This window comes from Rhodnius prolixus, unplaced genomic scaffold (genome assembly GCF_049639745.1).
Source record: "Rhodnius prolixus isolate KJV_2025 unplaced genomic scaffold, Rpr scaffold_2, whole genome shotgun sequence".
NCBI lineage: Eukaryota > Metazoa > Arthropoda > Insecta > Hemiptera > Reduviidae > Rhodnius > Rhodnius prolixus.
In genome coordinates this window covers 20,407,924-20,418,675 of record NW_027411592.1, presented here as the reverse complement: position 1 = coordinate 20,418,675, position 10,752 = coordinate 20,407,924, and the positions used below count along the sequence as shown (strand labels likewise).

At 33.8% G+C, this 10,752-nt stretch overlaps 1 long non-coding RNA gene across 3 annotated transcripts; it reads left to right on the top strand.

Annotated features, from left to right (window-relative positions):
- Positions 1–2,220: 2,220 nt before the first annotated feature.
- LOC141449253 (uncharacterized) lies at positions 2,221–10,466 on the top strand. 3 transcript variants are annotated; one of them, XR_012455417.1, is made up of 6 exons: positions 2,221–2,670; positions 6,084–6,203; positions 7,830–7,969; positions 9,325–9,423; positions 9,547–9,713; positions 10,335–10,466. It is a non-coding gene; the product is annotated as an uncharacterized lncRNA (long non-coding RNA). The 3 variants fall into 3 exon arrangements; XR_012455419.1 differs by lacking the exon at positions 2,221–2,670 and adding an exon at positions 3,399–3,459; XR_012455418.1 differs by lacking the exon at positions 2,221–2,670 and adding an exon at positions 3,469–4,435.
- The last annotated feature ends 286 nt before the right edge of the window (positions 10,467–10,752 follow it).

Sequence of the window (10,752 nt, the reverse complement as noted above, 5' to 3'; positions counted from 1 at the left end):
TAATATGCCGACACTTACTTCCATTTAATTTTATCCTCGGCTTATGAACCATTTCTCCAATTAACTTTAAAAAAAAAGGAACCTGAAACCCGAAGAAGAACCTGTGCCTAGGGGAAAAGCTGTTTCGTTGATAGAGAGAGAACAGCGTTGCTTCGTTTTTCATTTTTTCGTTTTGTCATAGTTGGGTTTGTTTAACGTGTAATAAAATAATATTTTACGGAATACTGTTTAACAAAAATGTACATCTGGCTACCGGAAAAAACATTCAAAAAATGCATGGCATTAAGACGGCAAGAATCTACCTTCCGGTAGTTGGGGTAGGAAATTTAGCTCTAGAGGCACTCAGCTACCAAGATTTTCACTTGCTAAGAGCCAGTTTAAGAACTTTCATCTTGGTGACAGTATAACTTGCGGAAGCCAAGAAGTGAAGTACCCTTGGGCTATAACGACCTCAAGTTATTGACGCACCTAATTTAATTTAAATCAAGAAATGCAACGAAAAGAAAAAGTGATTAACGTTAATTGGGAACAAAGTTAGTGATTAAACATGGTAGAGGATCCTCAGGGCTTAAATTAAGATTAGAAGGAAAGATTTCAGAAGGGACTTGCTGCCGATCAGGATAGCTTACATACTTCACTAAATATTTTTGCTGTTATCAGATTAAATAAGATCCAAGGCCAAGTCCGGGAATAAAACTAAGAACCACAATACATCTACCATAGCTTTGCCGGCCGAGCGTATGATAAATATTATTATTCAAGAGCTTTTTCAAATATGTATGTAGTTTTATTTTGAACGCATAAATTTGAAAGTAACAAAAGATTGTAAATAATTATTTCGCATTGCTTAGTCTGTTACAGTTCTAGTTACTTTTTAATTGAGTACAGCTGTTTGAAATTGTAGCATTGTTTACGAACACGTAAATATCCAACAAATATAAAAAGAAATCAATTAACAAATATCTAGAAATGTAACGAACTAAACAGTGCGAAATTTGTTGTTTACAATCTATTGTTATAAAAGTAAAGAAACCTTGAAACATCCCAGTTTCATTAACCCAAAGAATATGAAAACAATAAATTTACATATAAAATATCTCAAATATTATTTTCAAATTACAATAATTGATTATATAATTTATCAAATGTACTGCGTACATTTTTAACAGAAAGAGAATATTGCATAATTTTGGAGTTTATCTTTTTAGGACAAATTTCTAGTTTCAGTACAATTATATTTCGTAAACAGCATAAGGAAAAAAAATCGTGTAAGTTCTTATTTACCAGATTTTTTTTTTAAAACATTTTATCGGAAAAATTAACATTATAGATATTACCGGAGCGAGATGTGGCAAGGACATTATTCCCTTTAATATCAATTCATCCACAACCTTAGAATATTGGTGGTCATAAAATCCAAGACCATGAGAATATGCTGGGACAGGCCTCACCAGGATGAACTCCCTGTAAAATTTAAATTTAGCTAACAAATCTAAATAAAATTTTCCAATTTACTCACGGATCTATACGTGAAACTGTTTTTGAAAATGGCGAATAACTTTCGTATCAAGCTTCTTTAAAAGGAGAATATGATTACTTCTTTAAGTTTCGATCTTTTTTTGAGTCGAAAATGGGGGAAATTCAATTTATTACCCAATAAATCTTGGTTATTAATTAAAGCTAAAAAGGAACAATAATTCAATGTTATCATTTTTTAATTTTCTACCTGACCGTAACACTTAAATTGCAATCTCACACGAAAAAGTACCCACTAATATAACAAGACAGCTGTGAACATGCTCAGAATTGATGACCGACTTTACAAGAGCATTTAATAGTTTTTATTTGTTCAAAATAGCAGTATGATTAAACTCATTACGCGGCTCGTCTTTCTGACAACGTCCGGAGGTAGTCGAAAAGCTAGTCTTTAGATCTCAAGACTATAAAACTATAAAGACTATAAAAAATAATAACAAATGTGCAAGTGCAATAGGATGCGAAAAACACAATCCTTGGACTTTCAGGGTCTATTTAGTGGTATGAATATGAAGATAGTTTTGAAAGTCTACTGCAAGCATTGTTTTCTTTTTCAGGAAAATATTTCTGGTCAGCACAAATCTTTGAGACTTACATAAGAAAGTTTTTGAGGTTAAGCTTCTAAAATCCAACAATTTTCAGATTTGATTTCAGCAATGCATTTAGACGCAAAGAAAGTATCCAGATTCAGTACCTCATGTCCCGTAAATTTACGACAGGAGCGTACAAGGTGGTTTTGCACTACTTTATTAGAATCGTATGCAAGTTGGGATTCAATACAATTTTGTATTTTTATCCGCAGAGGATCCTTTTAAAATAGGCTAATCCACACCCTCTTTGTGCGGAAACGAAAATTTGTTTATTAGAATTATAGTAGACCACGTCATCTTCTCAAGGCGTAACAAACTCAACCCTAGTTTCTGCCACGTACAATTAGTCTACAAGAAGCTGGCCGCGGTATGACAGTCCCGTATACTTTGCTTGTAATTTTGAAGGCTTCAGGAAATCTTTAATTAGAGAAATAGGACAAGGGCAACACAGTCTGTCTAATCGCATCTCCTTCACTCTGTTGCACTAACAAACAGATACTTGTGGCTAACGTTCCGGTGCAGTTATTTCTTTCGTCTGACCAAGGTAAGATCTTCATGATCTGCTAATATTATTTTCTTTCCTCAGAATAGTTTCTTATCAATAAAATCTCTTTGCCAGCTGGTGAAATATTAACCTCTCACGTAGACGGAACTTTATTCGGCAAAACAATTGTGGTTAAGCTAGAATTTTCACTAGAAACGAGGTTAAGTTTGTTTTATTTTTATTTAATTACTTCCTGAGTTTTCGTTGCGTTTGATGAAGCCTATTATTTATACAAATGAGGTGACGTAGAAAACAAATGCAATTATTAAAACAAGGGGCTTAATTTTTATTTAAAAAAAATTAAATTTGTTTAGTTCAAGGCCAAGGATTTACAATATGCTGATGATTTTTTCAATTAATTTTATTTCAATAGTTAAATTTACTATTTTTAAAAGCATTTTCAAGTAAACAGAATAGATTTCGTTTAATGTTGGATCTTAGATAATTGTGAGATCACTGTTTATAATTAACCTAATTACAGTCTCTTGTAGTAGATGTTAATATGGTATTTGCATTTATATATTCTATAATATTGCTTTATCTCAATTTATTAACTGCACTGAACGTCCAGGACTCAAATCAGAATTTATAAGAAGTAAGACGGTTTTCAAAAACAGATTTTATTATTCTGTAAAGAATAATTAAATTACTAGTTATATTTCACCGTCGTTAAACACTATGAAAAACTGTAACGTAAACACTCTAAACTGACGCTAAACCTTCCTAGACTATAACCTAACCTTCAGGCTGTATGGCGTTGTCGGCAGCCCCCTCTGATGGCACTTTTACGTAAGTACATAAAATATACTTAAAATCGGGACTTTTATGCAAAACCGATTATTAGCTTGCAGGAGTCAGGACAAATTTCATACTTAAATTTGTTTAAAGAAAACATTAATTTCAAAAACCTGATCTAAAAACAATCCAGAAAAAATTGAGTTGTTGGTCGATTTCTGAGCCGCCAATTCGATAAAGGTCAGTCAGCCTTTCAAGCTCGAAAAGCAATGTTTTAAGAGTGTCTGGAGCACATTGAAACCATAAAATAAAGCGCTGGTCAAAGCTGGCGTTCCTGTGGATTGTAGGAGTCAGCGGGATCCATTATTCTTTTGACTATCCTAATCTTCCGCAAAACGGTTAGTAAAAGACTAGTAAAAAATAGTACAAAGTGCTAATGAAAATTGTGAAACCTAACTCAGAAAGCATCTGGTGTACAGCCAATGGGGAGCTTAAACTGAAGAAATTGGAAGGATAGAACTCACATTCAGGTCTGATTCAAGACCCTTTACTACTCATGTTGATCTCATCTGGAGCACACGCATCTTCAGGTACGGCGAGTGTTGCTCTATGAGAGATGCAATACAATGAACTCACCTTGAGAACCAGGATATTCGAAACATGTTTAATCAAGATTAAGACTTCTGCGCCAGGTTGGCTATATTGGTCAGCTAAAACGCGCTTCGTAAGGAAAAATAAAAAATAACATGTATTTACAGTGAAAGTTCCATTCCAAAATTTAGACGATCTTACTTCTCAGAGGAAATCAACAAAAAAATTGAAAGAAAAAGTTGTTTCTGTTTTATCTTTATGAATTATTTAGACAAAATGGAATCAAATGTTTGCAATTGGTAGCCAACGATAAGGGCGCCAACTCGGCCACATTTACCTTGAAATGGACTGAAGGTTGTTCACTGGTTGCCTAGTGGCGCATTAAATTTTAGTGATTTCAAGGAGCAGAAATTAAAAATATAGGGACTAGAATGGGCAGGTACACATTTATTAATTATAATAATACTTGAAATCGTTGGATGTTTTTTAATTCTATTTTTAAGTTAATTTAAATTGTCGAGTAGTTATTATGTAATTTAGTGTTTATTCTTTCTGCTGGCTTTCTTTCGTTTGTGGTATTAACTTTACATGAGCGGTTTTAATAATTGGTAAAAATACAGGAAATGACGTTTAGGATTTTAATTCCAGTTGGTTAACAAACAAATTATAGATTGTGTTATGTGTATCACAATAATTAGAAAAAAATTGCATTTAAAGTTTCAGAAATATTTATTTATTTATTGTTATAGTGGTCTTGTTTGCACATTAACCAATTACTTTATATGAGGGCTGGAAAAAACCAACATATTGGTATGACCAATTACAGTTGGCTCCTAGCGCCTCAATTTACCAATATGTTGGTGGAAAAAAACCAGCCCTATCTTTTCCAATATTCAATTTGAGGAATAGCGCAGCCTCTTTCCCTTCTTTCTTCGTCATGCGTTTCAGAAATATATAAACACTCTGTTGTCTGTTTATGTGCGTATAAACAAAACAAAAATGAAAATAAGCAATTTATAAGGGTAACTTCATTTTCTAAAAAAATTTGCTAATTTATACCAATATTTTGGGAAGACCGGTCCATAAGTTGAGATTTTTTTTTTTTCCAGTTCGAACATGCGCAATACTTTCTCGACTTAGTAGTTGCAGACAGCCAAATAATACACCCGGCTCCAAATCCTTTAAAACTTTTTCAAACTTACGTCTGCCGATCAAAACAGACAAAAATAAAGATCCTTGAGTTTCAAGGTTCGTAAAATAAATAATTTAGACACTTTATTTTTGTTTTCAGTACACCGAATTGTCTTCTCCTTGTGTATTGCAAAACTTTCCTTATGCTATTTTAAAATTTAATGAAACGTATTGAATGAGTAGTAATTTTTGCCTTTGTCACGTACATCCTTTCAAGTAGCTCTACATCAAATGTTTTTGACGTAGTCTAGTTTTTATTATTTTTACTGTTAATAATAATTGAGTGGCGGGTGTTGGTTTAGTGGTCAAGAGCGTGGCTTTGCAAATGGGTGATCCCCAGTTCGAATCCCGCGTATGACTACTTTTTATGTGTTAGAAAAACTTGTTTACAGTAAAGAAAGTGCTTCCGTCCCCGTCCACGACACCTAATTGGTAGTTGGATGTTTAGCTCCGTCTGAAAAAATACTATACTAAGGAACTATACAATACTTTTTATAATAATAGATCCCGTTTTCGAATCCAGCTGCCGACCCTTAAAGCTTCTCTTTCTAGGAGCTTCATACTGCCTGTCCGGTGATGGATATTGTCGCGGTAGTGCTCTGTAAAAAGCTCTGGGCGATTTGACTCGTCTTAAAAAAATCAATCAATCAATATAAAATAATAATTAACTCAGTTGATCTCTGGAAAGCTGGCTCTAAGAAGCTTAAAAAGAAATTATGAAAGGCAGATTAACTCGAACCCGAGATATCAGTGCGCTAACCCCTAAGCTATTCCTTCCCCTAAATCACGTAAATTCCTGATCAGCATTTTTTAAAGTTACCAACATTGATGTTACTTTTAGAGTTTCTTACTTTCAGGGCTTTAGAAAACCAAATAATGATGGGTTTTTGTTCCAGGTTGCACAAGCTTTATTAAGCCGCAAGCCCGCAAAGATGTTTCGTGATAAGCGGAAAGAAAAAAAGGTTATCCCTGATTGTCTTTAGAAGAAACAATCAGAACAGAATATGGCCTAATTGGTAATTGGACGTTAAGCCCCACCTGATAAAAATGGGCGATTAATTCATTTTTAAGAACAGATTATCAGGTTTTAGTGGAAACACTGAGATATGTGTACCGCAGATTTTTCTAAATCCATAAGAACCTTAGTAACCTTCTTCATTTGATTTAGTTTTTTATTCTTGATTAAAAACTGCCAATACCAACCAAGGAAGAATGTAGACTTAGGTAGTTTCATAAAAAACGAACTCTTTATAACAAATAGCTTTATTTCAAATTTTTGTTACAAGCTTGTGTCAGCGGTCCTGGACTTTAATAGTTTAATAAGTTTCAAAGTTAGTAACGTAAACTTATTTCCATTGAGAAGTTCTGACAGCCGGCAGTCAAAGTTTTGTGTGGGAAATTGTTTATTAAAGAAATGTTCAGTTTTGTGAGAGCATCAGTGTCGGTTTAATTTATTTATTTTTTAATGAAAAGATCATAACTTCGCTTTTGACATTATCGATAATACAAACATTGCTGAACGTTTTATGATTGTTTGCCCCTAATAGCGGGTAGAGACGAAGCCTGCAAAGCTGAAATTTCCTGTGTTCTAGGTTCGATTCACAGTCTAGACCTTGAATTTGATTAAATGTTTAATATCGGAAACTGACTGTAACTTAGGTTTGCTAGCCACCTCCGCCCGATACCTAATTTGAATATTGGTGGTAAAGTTCGCCTGAATAAATTTGACATTACTTTACAGCAGTCTGTTCATCTCTCGCAAAACTCCCCGTACTCTTGACCACCTACTTTGATTTCCGAAATTTTCCCACTAGATCCACTAATTTAACCATCAGAAGCGTCTCTGATGTGAATCCTAATTCAAAAAACAAAAATAACAATAAACCTTTTTTTTTTGTAAGGCTTAATAGAGCCATTGAGGTAAATTTGAAAAGAATATATTTTAAGAGCATTAGTTGATGAATATTTCAAGAGAGTTGAAATCTAATTGGCCGAAAAGATACGCATTGAGTGAATTGGCGACCATTATCAATAAGAGATTGATCGGAGAAGGCCAAATAGCGAAAGCAAACTCTGTGGTTGTAGCAGTTTCTGTACAGTCAGCATTGGTTAGATTTACATGGTTCAATTCAATCAATTTGATAAATAAGTCCACAATTGTGAAGTCAAATAGGCCGTTGAATAGCACGAAGAAGTCTGTGTACCTATATATTCGCATGTTTTGCATTCTGTTTCAACAGCACACTTTTCAGGATCGCAACACTTCTTCGATATCCCTCGTGTTGTTTTCTCAACAGCAATGGACGCAAGTTGTTTTGTATTCGTCATCCATATTAAAATCGGGAAAGATCAAATGTTTGATACTAACTTTTGAATTACAAAGGAGGTGTAAAATTCGCCTTACTTGTGGCCAGTGCAATCTGGCACAACATATCAATTTTTTTCTTCGCCTATTTTCTAGTAAACTTAGTCTACAGTAGTTTCCACCAGTCGTTGCAACCACAGTCTAGTAAACCTTCAATCAACATACCACGGAACACCTATCACCACGTCGTTTCCAGTTATCGCATTATTTTAAATATTTTTTTACATTATACATGTTTGTGACATTATTAAAATACTTCAACCTGTTTTACTTCTAGACAAAGTTCCTGAAGTAGGACTTCCCAATACCAAAGATTCTCGAAACGTCGAGGCTATAAAGTTTTTTTTGCAGCAACAGCTTGGTATACTATTGGCGCTCGTCCACCTTTTGAAAACCTTGATATAAACTGTATGAATGGTAAATAATTAATTTGAATTATTTGTATAAAACTGTTCCAGTATCTTTCCATTATTTGTGGTGATTTAAATCAGTGGAAAGTAAATCCTGCAAATCCTACAAAGTATTTAACTAATGTTTTACAATAAATGAAGTATTTTAAATACAGTATAGTGCTTACAATCAATGCAGAATTGATTTGAAAACATTAAAATATCGATCAAAACAATTATGCTTCAATTCCTTTCTCTTTGTAAACAAACCAGTTCATTAAGTTCTAAGAAGTGGTGAATTTTAGGCGGGTGGAATATTTTTTCTGAGTTTGACGTCATGGTGCCACTAACCGCAGAACTTTGCGTTGACAACTTGGGGGCATTCCCATCTAGATTATTTTTATACAATTGTTATTCACATAAAATTTAAAATATAATATTGTGTATATGTTACAATTAAAATCAGTAAGCATAACGCAAAGATTTTGTAATTGTAATTGTTACTCTACTTAGAAGAAAAGGCAACAAATTAGTATTCAGGGCAGCTGGGATGTACTAGCTGCTATGTTACTCATCTCTTGTAAGCTAGTTTCGACTCGCTAACACGGTATACAAAAAAATAAAATCGCGAAAGTCTAGCCTCCAAAATACATTGCCAAGTGATCGCCATGACACATCGACCACTGTTTCAGAACTCGGTTCCTTTCCGTACCTTTTGGAGTAACACCTACTTGGGAACCATCAGGGGAATCACCCTGGAGGACGCACCTTAGGGTTGCTAGTTTGGGGAATTACAAAAGAAAATGTTGAATAGTTCTTTTTGTCTTAATTAGTACTGAGAAATACAGCATTTTGGCAGAAATTATATTCAATGCTACAACATCTGCTACAATCTGAAACTACAATGAATCGTAACTAACATATACTAGATATTCCAGACCTTTTCAAGACTTAACTACTTATGTGAGTTAATTACTCCAAAAACTAACTTATTAAAACAATTCTTTTTCTACAATCTTTGCAAACGTATCTAATTCTTTTTGACGCATCAATAGCGCCATACGATCCATCTGTGAATCCGATCTCAATTCTTCAATCAACTCTTTTCTCAAAAACCAATTGAATAAAACACGAGCAAATGCTTTCTTCACTCCATCATCAGTTCCACACCATCCAAAAAAGTGCAATTCGCTCTTAAAGTTGTTTTCATGTCACCAAACTTTACTCGAAGTTTCCACTATGCACCCGGCACCTCAATCTAAATTACTTGCAGCCCTGCCAGTTTCCTATTCCACTACACAAAACCTTCTCTGTTCACAACACTCATAACTTTTCTAATTTCTACTCCAAAATTCATAGCACTAACTCTCTTATTGATTTTAGCTTCGTACAGATCCGTACACTGGAGAGAAAAATTTAAGAGCAATCCTCCTGGATATAAACACTTACCACCTGATCCATTCCACCGCGTTACCAACTCAGGTAATCATTTCCCTTATAATTATTTTATATTTTTATAAATTAAATAAAATTGAATTCAAAGGAACACTAAAAGCACAACTAAACGATTTCTTTGAAGTTTTATTTTCTCTCTGATTTTATTAGAAGCTTGTAATGGCACACCATGAAGGGCAAACGTTATCCATTTGTTGCTGTTGAACTGTTCATTAGAGTAGATAATAGTCCATCAGCATCTACCAATTCGTCCTCAAATATATTTAGCACCAAACTTTAAACAAGATGTGAATATTATACAGATACAGTTACGAAAGGTATTCTAATTTAGATTCGTATTTTTACTAGATAATTTAACTGGAAGATACTTACATTACCTCTGTTATGTCAGTTGATTTTAGAAGTTACTAAATAGTCTGATAAATGGATTCATCGACCAAGATGTTCTTTTCAATAAAACAATAATAAATTTCATTTGACGGGTTTCAATAACTAAGAAAACGGGAGTCTTCTCCTTGGACTAACGTTTAATCTTACCATTAGAGTTCACATCCCCAAATACCCAAAATACCTTAATCTTTTCAAATGCCTACCTTCTTCCACCGTGCCACCAAATTTCCTCATTTTCATTTCACTAAGTAGCTTCTACTCTTTTTCAATTTCCTCACACATCAATGCTGCACTGTTTTCCCTCAGGTTTAAAACTTCTTGACTTGATTTCTCCAGACAAACACTATCGATTTAGCTGTCATTTATTCCCCAAACAACATTGTCTTTCCAATCGATTGCGTACAATAGTAACCTCTTTCCACCTGTCTAATAAACTTTCTTGGTTGTAATTTGGATGGTAACTACTGAACAAATTTCACGTCGCTTCTTATAAAAGTGATTTTAACTTGTTTATACAGAATTTTAAAATTGTGATCCTCTTGACTTAGGTGAAGAAAGCTTAAATTTCTCAAAAGTGGGACTTTAAGGAGCTACACCCTGGAACTTCACAAAGTTAGTTACCATCATTTGCTATAGATCTTAAATTAATGTTGATCTTATTATTTAATTAAAAAAAAAATATATATCAGTGTTGGTCAATAATATTATTATTTATTCATAAAGTCAGCAAGGGAGAGGAGCACCTACAATATGAAAACACTCAGTCAGAAATTTCACTAACGATTGTTTGACTTCGTTGTATCTTCGTTGCACTTGACTAACATACTGATTTTGATTTCTGATATTTAATTGACAAGCATTTCTCTGGTGGGGTGGACCCGGCAGGAGGTGGTGGTACTTTTTGCAATTAAAAGTTCCCACCCTCTCTGCTAGGTTCGTCTCACAAGACAGATGTAGAATAATTTC